General features: G+C 25.6%; 1 pseudogene; it reads right to left on the minus strand.

Moving 5' to 3' along the window:
- Positions 1 to 4,991: 4,991 nt before the first annotated feature.
- Positions 4,992 to 13,057, minus strand: LOC113556489 (annotated as a pseudogene).
- Positions 13,058 to 23,216: the final 10,159 nt, after the last annotated feature.

Below are 23,216 nucleotides of genomic sequence, written 5' to 3' on the forward strand. Positions count from 1 at the left end.
TGACATAATGACATTATTCTTAAACATTTTTAAACTATTCAAAAGTTTGTACTATATAGCTAATAGCTATATAATGATATATCATATTATACGAAAATATTTATATTTTATTTAAATAACCTCACTGATTGCTGAAAAAACCTTAGCCCATGTAAAAAAATATTTGCCCCACACTCCTCCCCTTGGAAAATAATTCTAGTGCCGTGCTTGTTTATTAATACCGTTTATAGGGCTCGGAACTTAATGTACTTAAAAAGTACTAAATATGCATGCACTTATACGCTTAAAAAGTACAAATATGCTCTAAAAATATGCACTTATATTTTATTTTTTACACAAAATTATTATTTGCAGAAATATTTTATAAAATATTATAAACACAAAAAAGCAAAACAATAAAAATAATTCTGATTTTTATTTTTCAATCATAGTTTAAAAAAAAATACAATACAAGAATATTTAATAATATCTCTCAATATTAATGTATTTATTTTTTATTTACAAATTTGCATAGTAAATCTTCATAAATTATAAAATATGCTCTAAAATCTAAAAATTACTAAATATGCAAAAATATGCATTATAAACTTTTGATGTGTTTTTCGTAGTGTCTTAGAACGAATTTCTAGCTCACTTAGCAATAAATCTAACGGTTCAAAAAAAACATGCAAATGCAACAACTTCCGAGCCCTATGTCATAACAGTTAAATTCTTTAATCACAATAGAAGATAAATCTAATAAATTCATCTAGATAAAATAATCTGATGAACGTCGTCGATCCACGATAAAATAATACTTTACCGGTCGGTATGGTTTATTTTTGTACCACTATGTAGTCACTACCACAATAATATATATATATATATATAGGCACCTATATATTTGTGCAATAGTGATGGGTACCTAGCTAATACCTATATGTATTATGCATATACGTTTATTACGAAATATTTACGTACAGCTAACGCATGGAATTCTGGATTTTTTGTATTTATTTCTATAAGATGTAGACTATGTATAATAATATTTATAGTTAAATTAGTAGTTTAGTATACATAAATGTATTACGTAGTTAACCAGTCTTTAAAAAATAAAAATAAAGGTCGCGCGGGGGATACGACACCCAAATACAGCCTGCTATATATTCCACGATTAAATAACTAACTATTATATGTATAGGTATGCCCATTGGTAAAATCGAATAAAGAACGGAAAGGCCGGGTAATTTTTTTCTCCGCTGATTTTGACATAATATTAAGACGCAATCTTGGGCGTAATTAATATTTTATACACGAACACAGATACTGTAACATTTTGAGACACGCACGGCGAAGAGATGACTGGCATCTGCTCTTTAAAACCGCGGCTCTTGTAAACCTTAGCAGTATATAATCACGTCCCGTCCGCTGTTTAGGTATATGATCTATGGGTACGTCGTGGCCATGTTTTACATTTTGGACAAACGGTGACTCCGGCAATCGATAGTCACTGTTCGTCTAACAATTACCCACTCTGCATTTCTGCGATAAACGTCGGCTCAGCAATACCATCAAAACGCGATAATACTCAGGTATGGTTTTAATTACATTATGTAATCAACTGAAACAGCGAAACGTTTATATATTGGACAGTGACGACTGACGAGATCTCAAAATAAATAAGGAACAATCGCAGTTTAGATACAAAGCGATTTTTTCGATTTTTTTTTTTTAACATATGTATTTCAACGGGTCCAGAACAACGGTGCGAATCATTATTTTGAATGTTATGTCCTTCCGAAGTGGTTTGCGGTTATACGTTTTTACGAATGCACACAACGCTGTAAGTACCTACTATTTATTGCGCCACGTCTATAATGAATTTTTCAATTTTTTTCTTTGGACTTTTGGAGGCTAGGCGAATCGACGTTATAAGGCTTATACTGCTAATGTAAATTTGAATAAACCATTAGTTTTGAAATTATGACATTTAAATACAAATCATTTTTATCGTTTTTATTAATTTAATGAAACCGATAATTACTGAAAATATCGGGTGGACATGTGTATGGTATATTATAAATTAAATCGCGATTCTCAACATTCTGTGATTGTGTATATATCCAGTATTCTCACGTTCAAATGGTTTTATTTAGGTTTCAAAATAAAAAAGGGTGGGCAAGTGGGTAGAGATAGAGAGTAGGTCACTATGATGAATGTGTTAAATTTGTATACAATGACAGGTATCATTGTATACAAAAAACGATTCTGAACGGAATTGATTCGTCAGTCTAGGATAAATAGTAGGATATATTTTATAATATAATATTATTATCTATATTTAAATAATAATATATTAATATATCGTTGTTTTATGCGATTTCGTAAAAAATTTAATTTCATACGTTTATACAATTTTTCTGTATTGGCGGTAGAATTTTATTTTACAGTTACTTGAAAGAAAACTTATTGATAACCTTGTGTTGAGTTTTTTAACCTTAGGTATAAATCATAAAAATTTTACGAATTTTCATCTTCAAAATTACTTGTGCAAATTTTCACGATTTTGTAAACATTTGAACTTTAAATAATTATGAACGAAATTTGTAAATAACGGTTTTTGATTTTTTTTTTTTTTTTTTTTTTTTTATTACGATAAGTACAACTTCTAATAATCCTTGTATTGAATTTTAAAGGTTTTTTGGAAAGCCAAATTTTTTTATCGGCATTTCAAGAAAAAAAGTTTAGAACAATCAAAAATTTCAATTGCCTCCAAATAGCTTCCAAATAGGTTCAAGTATGACTCCAAGTACCAACTAGATTTATTTTCCTTTTCAAAGAGGGGCTGAAGTTAAAAATCAAAGTACTATTACTACTCCAAAACGTGATGACAGACACAAACGTATGCGTTCGTGCCATAAATAAAAATAAATTCGACTTAAGAATGTTTCAAGTTATATACCTCAAATAGATATAAATTATAAAGTATCAAGAGCAATGAAAAATTGAGTTATAAAGATTTTCAAATTATGGTGACACGATTGTATTTGCAAACAGTGTTTTGAGTGAAAACAAAATGGTATTTCTTTTTAACAAAATTTTTGTATTACAATTTTTTTTTTTAAACTGTCAAGTTTGGTCAAATATTGAAATATGCATATTAAACATGAAGATAGGATATTAATATTTAAAATATAAGCAACTAGAAATACAATATTTAGACTACATCATTGAATTGGTATGGAAAATTATAAATTCATCTATTCCATAAACACAATTTAACATCCCGCGGTTGTAGACTGTAGTTTATATAAACTAAATGGTTAATGGTAACGAATAATTATTGCTGTGATCTCATAATCTGAATAAAGTCTAGCTGTTGTAAGTCTGAAACGTCATGTTCTCAAGTCCACTCTTTCTGATATTTAACTGTTGGATATATGATGGGATTAATTATTTTTTTTTAGCGAGTGGAGTTAGTATTTTATTGTAGTCAAAAAATATTTTATTTTTTCAATGTCAGCTAAAACTTTCAGAAATTAAAACTTTTATTTTATTAGGATAATTAAAAATGGAAAATAGCAGATCTCGAGGTAGAGGTAGGCCACCACAACCTCAAACATATACATTACAGCAAAGAGCTCCAAGACCACCAATATGTGGAATTTTAAGTCTTGATACAGGTCACACTCATAATCAAAAGACAAAAGTAAAACTTCCATTAAAACTGTACCTTTTTTAATCATTTATATGAAAAATTTTTTTAAGGTGCAACAAGTTACAGATGAATATAAAAAATTGTACACAGGTAATATAATTTAGCTTGTATTAAATTAATATAGTCTAAATGGCATACTTTCGTCTTATAAATTCGAATTCATGTTGACCATGTTAATTTTGATGTAACATCAATTTAATTAAGTAGGCACGTTAAAAAATGTATTGTACATTTTCTTACTAGTCTATTATTTTTGTAATATATTTATTGATACCCTATTTATCGAAATATTTTCTTTGTAGATGAACTAAAACTAGTAAAAAATGAAGACAATCAAAGCCAATCAAACAAAACTGAACAAAAAAATAAACCAAGAATGCAATTTGATACAAAACAAGGTAAAGTATAATCTAGGACGATTATATAATTAATAATATCTTATCAGGGCTCACGTTTTTATGAAATTGTATGCTTTTTCCTTTTTATATTTTTGAATTTTTGTCAGAAATCTTTATGAATTGTAATAGTTTAAAGCTAATATTAATAATATTATTCTGTCTGTTTATTTAATTGTAAATAATGTAAATTGCATAAGTGCCTATTTTTGATTATTTTGACAAAATGTAATATTTTTTGTCTATAAAAGTAAAATTTAATAAAATTACCTACTTATTCTACATGTTATAGAAATCTGATAAAGGTGTAATTTAATATTTAGTTAAGTAAAATTGGTTAACTAATATAAATTTTATAGTTTTATCACTTTCTTGTTCATAATCTTGCTAAGTAATTTCATATTAAAAAATATAAGTTCTATTCTGAGTATCTAATTAAGCTGACATATTTATTTTAAATTATTTATAAATCCAAATAATTAATAATTATTAAATAAATGATTTAATAGTGTACAATTTTATGTTTGTTATTAATGTTCACAAAACTTAACTTTTCTACAAAGAACTTAGCTCTTTGGTAACAATTTAATAGGTTACATCTTTCTATCTTTAAAATAGTAAGTAATAACAATTTTAATTAGATAAATGATTATTCAACATTTTTTCAAATATTACTTATTATTGTGTGTGTAAAAGATAGGAAACCCTGTTTATTAAAAAAACATTTTGTGTTAATTAGCATTTACAAGGAGCTTAATTCATACAACTTATTTAAATCCAAATACACAGATTTCTGGTACTACCATTTTTATATACTCCAATAAAAATTATTTTGTACACAGAATTTTTATTTATTTTAATGATTGTCTTATTTTTTTTATATACACAATACAGTCGATTACATAAAATATTAAACTTAATTATGTATAATAACATATCACAAGTTCGTTGTAAGAAATTATTCATTTTTTTGGAATTGTATTGTTTTTCCACGTTTTTTTACGTAACAAAAAGTTTAAATCATATTCTGTATTTACTGCATAATACACATTGGCTGTCATTGGTAAAATCATTTCTGAAATATAAATAACAAAAAATAAATTTAGTTAAGAATAATCATATGAAATAATAAGTATACAAACCTTTATCAGGTAAAACTTGAGATAGAGTATAGTTTTCTGGATCATCATCAATACAAAATTTCAGCATAGCATTTCTAATAACTTGTGGTGTTCGTTCATTGTTACTTAACATAATGCTTTTGTATAATACAACCCCTAAAATATAGGTAATATAGATAGTTTATTTTATATCAACAAATTTTGGGAATAATTAAAATAAATAATTTATATTTATATATAGTTTAAAATAATTAGTCCATTTCTGGTTTTTTGAGTTACAAATAATTAATTAAAAATGTTAAGTTTCTGTAAATTAAAAAATAATTTTTTTAAGAAGGAAAAATATTTCTATGACTGATTTGGATCATATTTTAAAAGCAAACTTGGTTTTAAATGTTTTGAGCTCAAGTATATAAATATTTTAAACTATGAAATAATAATAATATAATATAATAAAATAATATATATAATTATACTTAATATTGCAGAATTAAGAGTACAAAACACCCGCATGAGTTATATCCGTCTTACATTAATTAAGTGCGTAACATAGTAAATTTACGCTCAGTAGATCATGTTTAGCTCCGTTAGTTTAAAAATTAGAATGAATTTACCTATTATAAAACTTGATGGCAAGAACATTATCTATATTTAAATATTGGCTTTTTACAATTATTCAGTTTTCAAGTGAGTTATGAGCATTTTTAATTTACGCTATATTATGTACGCATTACTTGCTAAAAAATTAAACTATCATAAAAAACCAACATACAAACACAGATAATGTTCTTATCATCAAGTTTCATAATAGGTCAATTCACTCTAATTTTAAACTCGCGTAGCAAAACGTTATCTGCTGAGCGTAAATTTGATGTTACATACTTGTAAGACGGAGATAACATATTATGCGGGTGTGACGTCCTCTTAAATAAAAATGAATTTAATAATTTTACATACCGTCAGTCTCAACATTATCTGCATCAACTGTAATCCGAATAATATAAAAATCCGACGAAGTATTAAATGTTGAATTATTAACACTATTTTTAACTATAATGTTAGTATTATTGCTTCCATTTAGTGACATGTCGAAAGATTGCAATGAATAACTACTTGATGAAGAAGATAGATCGAGTAAAGAATCCTGCAACTCAAAAAAAGTAAATTTTGTATAAAAAATATTAGTTGTAGTAATGAACTTGTTATGTTTAAAAAAAGGTTATAAAATATCACAAAATGTTGATTAAATATTACTTTTGCAAGCAACAATATAAATTAAATAGGTTGTAAAAAAAGATCCTAATTATGTAGTAACTTTTAGTCTACTTTTTTACCCTAAATTTAAATTTAATAGGACACAATCTCATTTATTATTTATTAAAAAAAAAAAATTGAATATAGATAAGAACTTGAGTAAATTACATTTATTAATTATACTCAAAATACTAAGCAAATACTATAGTCCAAGATTTTAAAATAATAAAGTTAATAGCTAAATATAATCAAAACTAAATAAATATTCATATTAGCAATTTAAAAATAGTAAATAATTTTTTTTTTAATAGACTAAATTTTCTACCGATAAGTCGTATTTTTAATTTGATATTAGGATATTTTATTGTAGTATAAATAGTTAAGGTATTGCATACTATTATTTCTATATTTTTAATTTCAAGAGTTTCAGGCTAGTTCTGTTCTATTATAACTTATGAAATATTAAAATAAATACATTTCAGTATTTAACTATTTTTAAAAATTTGAGCTCAAGTTTTTAAGTCCACGGTATTCTGCTATGTCTCAAATAACAAAATTGTTTAGTTTGAGTATTAGTGAATAATATTTTTTTACCTGTTTATCCAAAGAGTTATTGGGTGAGTGTAAACCATCATCGGATAATCCATACAAACTTTTGCTACTACAATTACTAGAAATGGAATCATTCTTTTATGCTCATAACTGAAAAATTATCTTTGAATAAAAATCAATCATACATATTTTAATTTAATAATTTAAAAGTTTATGAACGTTATACTTAATATACTTTTGTTTTTTTCCAGTTCCTATTATTGAATTTGCACATGATGATGTTATATTATCTGATGGTTCTATTTGACAAGAAATTCTAAACGCTTCTCTATCATCCAAAACTAAAATGGAATGAAACCATTGATCAAATACTGAATCCTCAGTTATGTTATATGAATTTGCTGCCCCTTGAAGGAGTTTAATCTAATACCCAGACAATTAAGATAAACATTTAATACAATTATAGATAATTAAAATAAACATAATTTAATACTATACATAGTTATAAACATACTTGAGCTAATACTTCAAACTCTTTTCTTTTTTTATCAAAATTAATTAGACCATCAGGCAAGAGATCGGGAGTTGCAGCATCAATCATGGTCAAATCAGTTAGAAATGTCCCTAAGTATGGTATAGTTCCAATGTTTAACTTCTAAAAATATTTCATTCATTTAATTAACACATGAAAAAAAAGATAATTGGATATAATTTACACAATGTAACTCACACTCATAGTACTTTGCTGCTTTTGAATAATTTTTTGTAAATGTCTATCATTGTGTCCAAATGTGTCAGCGAATTTTGCTGTACCTTCTCTTATTAATAACTTTCGCTGCGCCCATTGATTATTTTCTTCACTAAATATTCTTGCAAGTTCTTGAAACAATTCCACCTAGGAATTTTTTATATATATATAACTTGATTAAAAATATTTTATGTATTTAATTTGATACAGTTCACTTCATTAGTATTACCTTATCTCGAGGAACTGAATGCCAAGTTTTCTTTAATCTAAACACAGAATTGGATTGTAAGCCAGATATAATAGCTTTTAATGAGGAAAAATTCTTAAGTACTCTTAATTCCTATAAAAATAATAAAGTTTATTTATAAGCTTATTATATATTTCTATTAATATACTTGAGCAATGTCAATCCAAGTTTCAATAACATGTGGTCTTTCTGAATTGATTGCTAATATCACAGTACTGATAACTCTAAGTGATACGGCATTAAATTGATCAATTGTAGCAAGGACTGTGGGTGCAGACCCTGCTCTTTTATTTTTAGACCAAACTGCACCTAAACATTGGTGAGCAACCATACTTCTTAAAACATCCTATACAAATTAAATATAGGTTAGAAATATTGATATAAAATATAATGGTGATAAAATAAAATAACATACACGGTCCATTCGAGTTAACTGCTCGGCAAAATGCCTTTCTGCTATGTTAGGAAAATTGTAAGGAGAATGTGGAGAATTAGCAATAACTAAGTCATAATCATCACTAATAAATGTTGTAGTATCTGGAAATTGTTAATAATTAGCTTTATATTGAAAAAAAAATTAAATAAGTTCATACCTGATTGTTTACATTCTTTAAGGAATCTTTCAAGTCTATAAGTTGCTTTTATGTGAAGTTCAGTTTTTGGCAAATATGTAAAAGTAAAGGAATGTAAACATCGTAAACAAGTATGTAAAGGTGGATCACGAAAGTCTTCAGGATATGAATCCAACCACACATGTAATGCAGATACAACAGTCCTAAAATAATATACAGTTTAGTATTTACAATTGCTAATATCATTATGACAAATATTATAATATGATTATATTTTAATTTTTATAAAATGTATTTAAATAGTGTTACTTATCACATAACCATAACATATAATAATAATATAATAAACATAACTAATATGTTATAATTTCAAATTAAAAGAAGAACAATAAGGATTAGAAACAAGTGTTTAAAGTTAAAATAAAAAAATTACTTTTTATGTGGATCGATCATTGATTCTGATAAGGCTTCTTTATTGTTTACTAAATACTCATACCTAAAAAAATAAAATTATAATTATTATTATTATTATTATTATTGTTTACAATAAATATTAAATATTAACTTGATTCTAGTTATATTTTATAAATATACCATACTAAAATTATTTAATTGAATCTTATAATATAAATAATTTAAAATTCAAAACATTCCTCAAGTTTATCTAATGTTATAATTATAGAATCTTGCATTAACAATATGGCTACTCAGAAGTTGAAACATTATTGATTTACTCAAAATAAAATTATCACATAAAAAAAAACCACGAACCACCAGACCGGAGTGAGAGTGCTATATCTTACTTACTGTCAACTATAATCTTCATCTCACTTACCCATTTGGAACCACAAGCCAATTTTATTAATATAGGAAGGAGTTTATATATTAGATATATTTTATTATCTATTATTTTATACTGTTGAATTTATCCACACATTGCAAATGACATGCACTATAGGTACAATCATTTACATTATCATATTTACAGATATAGACAGCATTAATAGATGCTCTAAGCCATTTTTATATTATAAAACTAAATTAAATTTTATAGTTAAAGAATATACGAATAGGTACATCACTTTTTATTAGTTTTATTAAATAGTAAATAGTAAATAAACAATAGTACTATTATATACTATTCATAGTCAATGATTTTAGTTATGCCATAACAAGGGAAATAAATAAACTAATAATTGTTTTATCGGGTCGGTAAGAAATGTAATTTACAACAAGTTTGATTTTTAAATAAAAAATATTGATATTTTCTAGTCAGATTGAAAATATTCTTGAAAGTTTGAGATGTGTTGCCACAAAATAATGATTTGAGTGAACTAGATAAAATGAAAAACAAAAGACAATATACTCAATAAAATAAAAGAACCCAATGTTACTTGAAACTATTAGAAAAAGATAAACACATAGTAGGGTAAATATTGAGACAAAACAATGAATTACATTGTAATGAATCATATTAGAAGAGAAAACGAATGACAAGGAAAAGCACAATTAATTAAACAGATGATTATCAGCTCTGAACAAATAAACTACATTGAATAAAAAAAGCTAGCTGGTGATAGGAAAAGTGTAGATTATATGGAAGAATAAAAAACAAACACATATTGTAGATGATAAAAATAAAACCTTTCTTTCTAGTAATAATTCACTATTTTTTTAAATACTAATTTTAAAATAAGGTATATTTAAATTATGTTTGTTAAAATTAATAATTCAAGTTTTTATTTTATTAACTATAGTAAATTAAATTATTGTTACTGATTAACAGTGTTATAAGGTAAAGAAAAAGTTATGCTCATCAGAAAATCAAATCAAATTTAAAAATTATTATTTTTAAAAGATAAGGACGTAGATATTTATTGAATATAAATATTCAACTTTATATACACACTATATTTAAACAACTTGATTTAACTTATTATTAACTATGAGGCTTCATATTGTATTTTACTTTTCTGCTATCTTATATTATTGAATTACACAAAAGTTAACATGCATTATTATGAAATGTATTACTTAATAATGGAATATACTAGTATACTAGTCGTACTAAGGTACTTTTCTGTTATCCCGACTACTAAGAGTCTCAATTCTATTATATATCAACTACTTCTTCAGTCTCGACCAACATGAATCGGTTACTTATATTATTTATAAAATTAATATAATGCCATGGTCCATGATTCATATTTCATATTCAAATGCTGCAAAATTTAATTGAGGTCATTTCTACACTGCAGCAATAAATAATACAAGGTATTATTGAAAAAAACAAACGACTATTTTCAAACCAATTACCAATAGGTACGCATATTTCTTTTATGTTGACATGTCTTATTATTATATTGCATTTCCAAGAAACTTCATTTTTCCTGATGTATAATTTTTTTTTTTTATAACAATTTTTACATTGATGGTGTCTTAGAAGTAAACCCTTATCTTGAAATAATTCAACGGTATCTTTTTCACTATTCGGTAAATTTCATAGAATCAAAATTATAAATACTAAATTATAACTAAAAATGATAAATTTGGACGTCAGTTAGCTACGATTAATATTATCGTTTAACAGTACTGACGCAAAGATTAACTGAAGACGATGGTCATCAACATGTATACTGTATAATCTAGAAGTCTCGATAATAGAGTTAGATCAGCGGTAGTCGCGGCATCGGCCGGTAGTTGGGATAACAGAAAAGTACCTCAGATAAGATTATGATACAAGAATATATTATACAACATTCATAATTTATTAGTTTATAAAAAAAAAAATATTTATACCTTTCAATTAATAATGACAAAACATGATGAGGTGATGCAAAAGTTCTATAGGTGGCAAGAAATATATTCACAAATGTAGATTCTAATTCGCCATCATCTGATGCTAAGCTATTAACTAATTTTTCGATTGTTCCAGCTTTAATGAACTTTACTCTGATCGTTTCCCATTCTAAATGTGATCGTTCATCATCAGATTCCTGTAGTAAATTCAAGATAATTAATTTCTTTAAATATTATAAATCAACAAATATAAATTAAAAACAAATTACTGATTGAAAAAATAACGTACCAACAGAAGAGTTTTTGTAGGATTTTGATAACGCACTTTTTTTAAATAAATTGTATAAACAGCACCCTCTTCTCTTTCTTCACCCCATAATTTCCATGTTGGCTGCTGCAAATCATAATATAAATATTATATTTTAGAATACGGGATATGAACCCACTACTATATCATGTTATGTACAGTATAAAATTAATGATTAAAGGAAACTATAGGCTTATTAATTAAAGAGAGAAAGAGATTTAATATTGGTAATGTGCATTAGATGAATAATTGGTTAGTTAAGAAAGTAATTTGACAAAGAGAATAGAATATGAAATGGGTCAAACAGTTGATCAATTACAGCGACAAGGAACATTGAAAGAATTGCCAGATATTTATTTGGGGCTGTCAATTTTTTTGACAGAAGGTTTAACAAGAAAAACATATTTGCTGAATGTTAAAAATCAACAAGAATTATTAAAAATAAAATAACTAAGACCCGTTACAATACAGTAATATTACTTGTAGGTTTATTGATTGATAAAAAAAAGGGATTCTACGATTTTTATTTTCTTAGAATAGTCATATACTCGTATATCCCAAAATCTGTAATTTGGTTTAACAATTCAAAGTTCAAAATATAATTATTTATTTTCCCCACCGTTTAATATAAGCATAGCGCACAGCATTCATTTGACAATTATCATAGGCCCCAGACAAAGAACAGAGTATACCCTTGCATGTTATGTATATATGCTCAATTCACCCGGCTTTCTTTCACGAAAATTGGTTCCTGCCAAATCATCAGTGACCCGATTGAATAAATTAAAATTGGGACGTCCCACTTTCGAATGGCCCTCTTAGAGCGTCCTCAACCGAGGTTCCTGCAGTATTGCAGAGTACAAATGCAGTGTTAATGACGCCGAATAGTATTTTAGTTTTGAAAAGAAGTTCGTGTCAAACTCACCGAGGTTTCGGCATCAAAATTCATACTTGTCCACCTGCATCATAGTGTTTTGAAAACTAAACCGAATTGCTGGTTGTGTTATCTGTACCGTCGTTGGAAGGCGACAGGGGTCTCGCGCGTGTATCCAGGCACCAGCAGCACGGAGGAATGACGGTTTTTCAAAGACGGATTTGAGATGATGTAGTTATAATTGTCGTCGAACGGCGTAGCGCGTCCGTGTCGTTTCCGTGCGAGCCACTTACGACGGTCGACGACGGCGGCGACGGCGGCGATGATAATAATAATAATAATAATAAGAATAAGAATAACAGTACAATGGCACACACACACACACTCATACGCGCACTCGCACAGCTGCTGTTATCAATCTCGAAAATTGTTAACAGTCACTTATTCGAAATGAAAAAAAAATAAATATTGTAATATAATTTATATTATCTACTACCAGAGTACAATAAGAACGTAATCGCGGGACGGCCGCGCTTCGACTACAACAGTGAACTACACTCAACAGGTTTGCGTACAGAGTACGACGACGAAACTGTATGAACGCGAACCGGTCCCCGATGACTCCGATTTGTCCGGACGTCGTCAGTGGCAGCGCACAACATTGGCGTCGCGCGGTCGCTGCGTCTGTATTGATCACGATGCATTAAATTAATAAAAATAAAAACGTTGAATTATACTAGGTAAGAGGTATCATGTCAATACCGACGATATCCATACAACATTATGATATGTGATCTACACCAGTGTTTCTTAAACTTTTTGAAATCACGTAACACCACCAAACAATAATGACTATTTATGCGAAACCCCTATTAAAATTATCTTTAAAAAAGGAGGATACTGCTAAACATGACAATAAACGGCAACAATGATAATGTATCAAATATACTAAATACAGCAAAATGTAATATAATTATTTATTTAGGGGGTATCATAAGCATAGCATTCAAAATTTCAAAAGTAATATAATATTTGACTTTTATTAATAAAAATATGTAAGTACTATTATTTAACGTACATTTCATACTGTAATTAACCAAATGTAAAATTGAAACATATTAATATTTTATAAATAAGTAATAGATTTTTAAAATATTTTTTTTGAATATTTCGAAAAAAAAACACTTAAGTTTCGCGGAACCCTTAAGAGATCTACACTACCTGTATTGTTGAATATAAGCATAGACGAATAGACATTTATTAATTTATTATATTGTATATATTTATAAAAAATAATATTAATATTTTGCTATACGCCTATTTGATTACAATTTTTTTTCAATTTAATTTATTTCATGTTTGGTGTTTACTAATACGTGCAAGTTTATTGAGCAATATTCTTGGTGAGAAAACAATAGGTATACGTATACCTATTTAAATTGATAAGCAGATGACAGTTTCTTATTTTGTTAAAAATTATAGAAAGTTATCAAGATTTGTTTTGGATTTTTTTTTTAAGGACAGTGCGGAGGAAAATATTATCACATTTTTGGGGGCAAACTGAAACATCCATCAAATATTAATCTATATAACTTAGTACATCGTATTATGTAGGTATTTATGGTAGGTTGAATCAATTAATTTTTTTGATTTCTTATTATTTAAAAATACCGTAAACATATCGCATTTATTTTATTATCAATTATTATTATAGTGGTGTATATTTATATCATGGATTTTTAAAAATTGTATTGTGTATAACAAAATATTAATATACATATATTTTAAACGTTTAAATTACCTACACACGAATAATATCTATGAATTACAATAAAAAAAAATTAAAACCGTAATTCTTTGTATCCGATTTCGTTAATATTTTAACTTCAAATAACTATAAAAAAAGCTCTGCTTCTATATTTTAAAAATTGCTGAGTTTTTATAAAAACTGTTTTAAGGAACCTTATGTATTAAATGTTCATGACTAAGCTATAAAAATTGAATATATTAAACAAATTTTAACTACAAGATATTTTTCAAATTTTCGTAATTTCGATGAATTTTATCGAAAATTGAACTTCAAATAACACTTATAAATAAGTCTATGAGCCATGTCTGTATATATTTACAATAGTTTTTAATTTCTATTTACTAACAACGTCGTAAAGATTTTTTTATTTCTGCGTAAAATAGCATTTTTGTTTTTAAATAAAAAGACTTAAAAAATGAATAAGTACATGGATGATTCCTCATAAGTTGCATGTTTATACCTCAATTAAAATATTTCGAAAATACATAGTGGGTGATGACATTTTTTTTAAGCGTTTAAATTTCAAACTTTTACAAAATTTATTCAAATCTTAAAAAAATACAAATTGTATTTTAGTTAAAAACAATTTTAATGTTCACATCTACGAAATATTATTTTTTTGTAATTCAAAAAATATTATATTTACTGAAAGTTATACTACTTCCTAGTTCCTACCTATTATTATTATTATTTATTCTTTACTCATTACACTATACGTCTATACCAATACCAAGTTCCAAATATTTAGATTAATTTTATTATTTTAAACTATTTATATGACGAACTTAATCATGACGGTGTACAACAGCTAGTATACTTACGTCGGTATTGATTTATAAGATAATATAAGCTTTAATAATAATATGAAATGAGATTATAATGGCTATGATTTGTTTTTGGTAAAAATTAGTTTAATTTATCTACCATATTTATATATTAATATTAATAACGATATGCAAATATATAATAAAATATCCCTGAAAATATATATATGACAGTTCGTCTCAAATTCTCAACTTATAGTTTCGTTTTTCATATATAATGATTTATATTTTATATTATTGAATTCAAATTTAAGTAATATAACAATATATAACAGTAAACAGTTGACCTATTAAATAATGAAGTATCTACACTCAGACCCTGATTTATGCAAGTGCAGATGGAGCACTTGTACTTGGCCCCCAATTTCTGGAGGTCCCCGGACTCTGTAAGTTGTAGAAAATTATTTTTTTTGAATTAATTCCACAAAAATTTATTTTCTATAATGTAATACCAACTGTCAATGTTCAGACTTTAGTATATTCTTATCATTAAATTGTCAGTTGAATTTTGGTTATTTTTGTCATTCCATACCCCAGTGTTAATAATAGTTACCATCACAAAATATTAAAATTATAATAATAATACAAAATTGTTTGAATATCAAAAATACCTAATAACTAATTTAAACTCTTTTATGATAAAATGTAAATAGAAATTGGTCATTTTTTATTTAATTTTAATTATATAGAATAAATTATTAAATTAATAAGTTATTTTCTATTTTTATAATTTTATGGAAGACTGAAATTAATTTATTTTAATTTAAATTTATATAATAAAATCCTTAAGTATTTTTAATATTTTAATATAGTATAATTTTGTTATGTTATTTAATTAGTATTGTCTTTTCATTGTCCTTAATTTACTAGACAAAGTAACTAAATTGTATTTATAGTACATGAAATAATGTACAAATATTTTATGAGTTTTGAGATAAGTATTTTGGTATTTAACATTTATAACATATAAATACTTTTTTTTTTATTATTAACATTCCCCCCCTCTCTATGCATAATTTTTCTAGAACATTTTTTTGACTTAGGGCCCCCAAAAAAATTGTGCACTTGGCCCTAATTTTATTAAATCAGGCCCTGCCTACACTACTCACTAGACATCTAATAAACATAATCATAATACTTCAGCTATTATATGGCATTATGGACAATATCGTATAGAGTATTTACAAATTAATATATTATTTTAAATTCTTATGGGGTATTATGGTGTTTTGGATACAAAGGTTAGGTAATAATGTTAAATAGTTGAATATTTATACGATAGAAATTTAATTATTGTATTAGTGTAAGTTTGAAAAGTAAACTAAACATATTACCTATTTGTTTTACTAAAAATTATTTAGATATTATATTTGCTTAGATAACATCATCTTATGTTAAAAAAAAAAAAAAAAAAAAATGTTTTTCCAACGAATTGCGAACGGTTTATAGTATGTCTGTTTTAGATAAGTAAAACGTACGTATATTATAGACTATATAGTAGAGTAGGTAGTAGACAATAGTTTTTCCCGTTTTAATAACATTTTTTCACATAGTGAAATATCGGTCAATTAGCCACCATTTTCGGGTACACTCCGATACAAATACTTTGCTGCAAACATATATAAGTATGAGTAAAAAAATATATAATTTTGTTGTCTTCACAAAATATTTGATATTTTAAACAAAACAGTCAAAAATAATATATGTACCATTAGTCATTACTATATGTTTATATAACTATACAATATAAGTACAAAATAATATATTAAAAAACAAGAATAATGAATAAAATATTAAGTGAAAATACGTAATTATAATATACTTAATAAGTATTCATTGTTGTATTTTTTTTTTAAATTTTAAATGACGAATAAGTACCTTTATATTTAGTTGTACTTGTATTTTTTATTTTTTATTATTTATAGTTTATACTATGCCTACAATGTATGGACGAAGTGCGAGTACATAACACATAACATAAATCAATAAATATCATTATATCTAATATGATATAATGATAGAGTAAGTTATATTAAATTATTTAGTATTTTGAAAACAATATATTTTATGAAAAATAAATCTTTTAATACATTTTGTTACTTTGTTAGCAATAACATTTTATTCATAAATAAATCTCGAGCATAGAATCTGTCTATTACTGTCTCTGCTATTTAAAAAAACTTCGGTCATTTTCCGATAAAATATTTATTTATGTTATAGGTACTATAATCGTTATAAGTACATAACTAGATGTATAACTTATAAATGTAGCCATGTATAGGTATCTCCGAAAATATTATTTTATGTTTTTATGTTCAATTTCTAAATTGTTATCCTAAAACTTGGTTTAATAATTAAATTGTATTTATCATCATTTATATTATTTTGCTAGAGCTGGCCCAAAAATCAGTGCAAGTACAGTGTCGTTGCACAAATAAAGACCGGCAGACTACCAGAGAAAATAAATTGTTGAGTATTTTTATAGATATAATATTATCTCAACGTTGACGGTTGATATATATTTTGAAATTAATTATTTATTATATCTATGTCAGTAATGACTTATAACGTTATAAATATTAACAATATTATCATTTATCATAATAATAACACCATGTTTAGGATGTGATGTGATGATTACACATATAAATATTATAATGAAAGACTGTTCCATTGAATATAGACTAGATAGCCTATTATTATTATATATACACAGTGTGGTTCAAAAGTCCTAATTAAAGTTTTTATTTGAATAGAAATAACAATAGCTGTGTCTTATCATTATGTTAGCTAAATAGCAAAACTGGTTACCTACCTATTTTAAGTATTATAATTATCGTGAATTTGTAAAGCAAACCCAAAATTAAGTAATGGAAATGAAAACTTTAATTAAGTATATATAAAAGTATTATTAGGGTAAAATAAATATTTTATTATTGAAAAATGAAAAGTAAAACAATTAATTTTTATTGATTTACATATTATGAATTGACATACAAAATAACGGTTATCAAAAATTAAAACTTTTAATCTTAACTGAAAGATTCACTAATAATTAGATGTTTTTAAATTGTCATAAAAAAATCAAAGTTCCAATCGAAATTAATTAAATCACATAATTCGTGTTTTGCTAGGTAACATAACTATTATTCTTAGAAATTCATGAACATTATTGGCTCTAACTTGGTCAATTTTTATTCAATTTTAATAGTTTTTTTTGAACGGTTTTATAAAATATGATCACTAAAATAGCTATTTTGAATATAAAAAACTTAATTGTATAAACGATTTTTTGATAATTTAAAAAAAAAATTGAATCTTAATCCATTTAATCAGAATTTCCATACTTATTGCTGTAAAAAAACAGCATTTAAATATATTGATTTTTTATAATTAATGAAACATTAAAACCACTTATATATTATGACCACCTAATCACTTTTATATGATCTACGCGTATGGCAACGTACATCACATATCTATCTATAGTTAACAAATTATTATTTAAATAAATTGACAGCTATATATTTATTTTTATATATAGTTCAATAGTTGATAAATTATTGTTTTTGGTTGACACCTATAGGCTATAATTTAATTATTTAAATTATAAAATACCATTTATCTTTTAAAAATTGTAATTTAATATTAATTTGAGTAGATTTTTTTCATTGGGTTAAGTTTAATTAATTTAAAATAAAGTAAGAATAATTATATTATACAAAATATTTATTTAAAAATCAAAGAAGACAATACTTTTATAAAACATTTTGTTCTTTACTTTTTGAATTTCAATTCATCTTACAATCTGAGCGGACCGATAATGTATTGATTTTACAATGTTTTGATAGTGGATGATTGTGACTGATTGACCGTCTTCACTAAGAATCATTTTTTACATACAACGATGTAAGAATTGACACATCCATCACAGTGACCTATTCGACATCGTCCTTACTGAACATCAGAGCAGTACCATAAAAGTGTAAAAGTGTACCTTTTTTATATTAACCTATATTCACTGGCATATTGTCAGTAATCATTATTCCTTTTAATATGTGGTAAATACATTTATTTCAATTTAATACCTATCCGCCCTAAAACGATTTACAGAGTGTCGTATTAAATTTAACAAGGTAAGATAGATCAGGACTTCAGGTAATGATTTTTGACATCGCCATATTGGTTATGCCATCTATATAATATTTACTCCAGTAGCTAATAGTTGTTCTTATTTATTCGTTTGTATTTTACTCAATCCCTTAAATTGTTGCCATATGATTAGCATTTAAAAAATGAATATCAAATAAAATCTTTTTTATTGAGTATTATTATTTTCTTTTTTTTTAATACATGATTTGATAAAAATATTGTATAACTATAAATTAATTTTTTTTTACTTTTGTTTGGTTCATAAAAATCCACGCCCTAATAATATCTAAGTGATATGATATAATATGATGTGTTATAAGTTAAAAGTGTTAAGACACGCCTATACAATAGCAGTCAGTTAAACTACATAGGTATTACCTATTTACCTATGGTTTGTTTTACTTAGTGTTAGTAGTATTACTATTATAATAGAAAGGAGTATTTTTTTCTCACATAGTTAAATTAATTACGCTTACCGTAATTATATTTTGTCGTTATTACATCACTTTGCATTTATTTTATTTTATTTTGGTAGGTTTATTAAATATTGTGTACTTACCTACGGTTATTTCAAACTGTATAAAAACCGCTTGTTGCAGTCAAGTCATTATACTATTAAGTTCACAAACTATAAGCTATAAAGATATGTTTGTACGACTTACCTACAATAATATTTTATAATCATTTTTTAGATAAATATTTCACCTTGACTGTTCAGTTTTGGTCAATTAGTTCCCTGCACATACCTAAATTTACACACACTCAAGCATAAAAGTATCCCTAATTATCCACCGAATTGTCTAATTTGTGTAATATGTTTAATTACATATTTACATATAAGTATATAACCTTAGGCGGCATAGGCCATAATAATCATTTTATTTAATTGGTTTACCGTATAGGTAGATATTGGTACAGATTTTAAGAAATTATTGTTTTAATTATTTCTGTTCAGATTGTTGAATGGAAAAATAAATAATAATACCTTTATGTAAGGTACTTAGGTATGTCTAAATAAGTAATAATAACTGTACTATTTGTATCATTTTTACCAAGAAAGTAAATATGTGTAATTTTAACAGCGACGCATGTATGTAAAAATTAAATATAAGTTATAACTAATGTTAAACTACTACTTTTTGTATGTTTAAAAAAGGATTCTAAACAGGTTTTTTACATTTGACTTCATCAGTTTTTTTTTTAGATAGCACATCACTAGTATACATTTTAGGTACACATAAACATAATCTTATAAGCTACCTATCGTCTATATAATAAAATATATCTATAGTGAGTAGTGGCTTTATAAACTTATACCTATTTTGAAAACGAGTTTAAATGTAAATGAACATCACGGTTTTCGTCTATAAGGTTTTCTATTCACACATTATAATTATATCCGTCACTGCTATTCATATTAAAACGCATACAACATTAATTCAATATTTTTATCTTATATAGGTGCGGGATTAGATGACACAGACCCAATGCTCAAAATATAAAATGCTATATTATAGGCACCTACTATATATGAAAATGTGTAATATATTATACATTACTGAATTACTACATAAAAATTATAATACACAGACTATTATATTATGCAGGTTAGTATATATATATATATATCATCGGTTCTTAAACTGCGTGATGCAAACGGTATATACCGGTATGTACAAAATACACTCAACACTTTCCGGAGGAGCGCCGAATTTATACGATTACTCAGATTAGTATATGTAAATGAAAATGTAAATCTATTCTATAAAATTATATATTGTGTGTAGTAGTATAATATTACATTATAACAATAAAGAAAAATTAATAATTGTTCATGTAAGAACTAACATACGATAATAATAACAGTATACATATATTTATATTGTTTATTAGTCTGATAATTCTTATCATTATAATAAATATTTAATATTAATGATTTTCAACTAAATACCTATTATAGAGCTATATAATATGATGTATATGTCTATAGTCTATGCTATAAGTAATCATTTAATACATGAGTATTTAAGTTCTTATTCAAAATGTGGATTTATATCATAACTAATAATAAAACAATATACCTGGTTTTATTTTCGTGTATTATAAGATGTCGATGTTCGTAGAATAAAGTATTAGCTTTAGGAACCTCTGTTTCATAAAAAATGCAGTTTGATTATTTTTGTATAATAGGCATATATTATAAACAGGCATGTGTTTTGTAGTATATCTGATTTCAACATTCAAGATGGACAAGTCAAGGCATACGTTTCCAATTTCCAGTTCCAGATTAATATAATATAATATGTACTTTTATAATATATTGATATTCATTCGAATCACAATTTAATTTATTGCAATATAATTGATTTTGGGTGGACCTAGTGTACTATAGTTCCACATTAGTCATTAGTTTGAAAAAAAAATGTTTCTTTTGAAATGAATTTTATGTTGCAAATTGAAATCTACATTATTATTATGATTTATGGTATTAGTATAATATACGATGTTGTTGTTTAGTATATAATATATATACCTATAATAATAGCTATACAAATACGCGTTGAGTGTAACGTTAAATGAGTGGTCTTTTTTGACCGTATAATTTAGGGTGGCCAGATTAAATTAAATTCTTTTAATTTAATCTGGGACAATAAATTCTAACTTGACCTAATCGTCCTATCTAACCATAACTACTTAATATTTTTATCTTAACATTTTTTACTTGGGGAATTCATTATGAAGTATTAAACATTAAATATTAAAAGTTTAAACCACTGAACATTGAAATCAGATAGCAGGTGATAATGATAGCTATCTTATTTTAGTATGTGCTAAAATATCCCGATACTTAACATCTATATGCGTATTTGTGTGTGATTATTTATTATTAATTATTATCAACAAATAATTTAAAAAAATTTCGTTAAAAAGAAGTTAAATTCCGGGACATTATTATGTTGATAGCTAAACCCGGTAACAACACCTTGTCCTGAAAAAGTTTCTAAACCGGTAACGTCCTGGAAAACCCAGGACGAATAGTCACCCCACCACCCTTTTTAAATATAAAATACTAGTCTAAAATTTGTCCAATTATAATAACTATTTTATTTTCTGTAACCAATGGCAACAATACTCTATAAAAAAAAATAATTATCATTTATTTTTATCCAACAAGGCAACAAATCCCTGTGTAAGTCCCTCTTTGGCTCTTCGAAATGCGAATTTTGTAAGATTATTTTTTAGTATACACTCACGCTATAAAAAGAAGGCACTGTAAAAATTCCAAGTATCTATACTTATTATAATTTAGGTATTACATGTCTACATTAACCCATTAAAACGCAGGTGAGACGTCTATTTATAGACAATTGGTTTCGATATTCAATTCCTAGCAACATAAGGTATACTACCTATATCACGCTTTTATACAGATGCTGTGCCATAAAATACATTTATAAATAAACTCACAGTCAGTTTTAGAGTTTATAGAAAATGTTTAAATGTTTTAAATTTCAAAAACAAACATAAACTGCAGTTTTAAAATATTTTTTATAACAGGTTATCAAACATAGGTAGGTAATATGGTAAAAACAATATACGATTTTCCAACTTTCAATCGATATGCCGATATGCTTAAATAAGATTCTTTAGTTAGGTTTCGTCACTGAAGACTGGTCTGAAGTATTTTCTCTAACTAATTGTATTTATTAATTATTTAAAAAAATATACAAAGGAGAACTTTGTTTTTGAATGAACCGGTTTTCCTACGACTATTACTTATATTGCAATAATATGCCTATATGCATACTTACATTTAAATTTATTGGTTCTTAAAACGATATATTTTATTACATGATTTTCATA

This window comes from Rhopalosiphum maidis, chromosome 3 (assembly GCF_003676215.2).
Source record: "Rhopalosiphum maidis isolate BTI-1 chromosome 3, ASM367621v3, whole genome shotgun sequence".
NCBI classification, from domain to species: Eukaryota; Metazoa; Arthropoda; class Insecta; order Hemiptera; family Aphididae; genus Rhopalosiphum; species Rhopalosiphum maidis.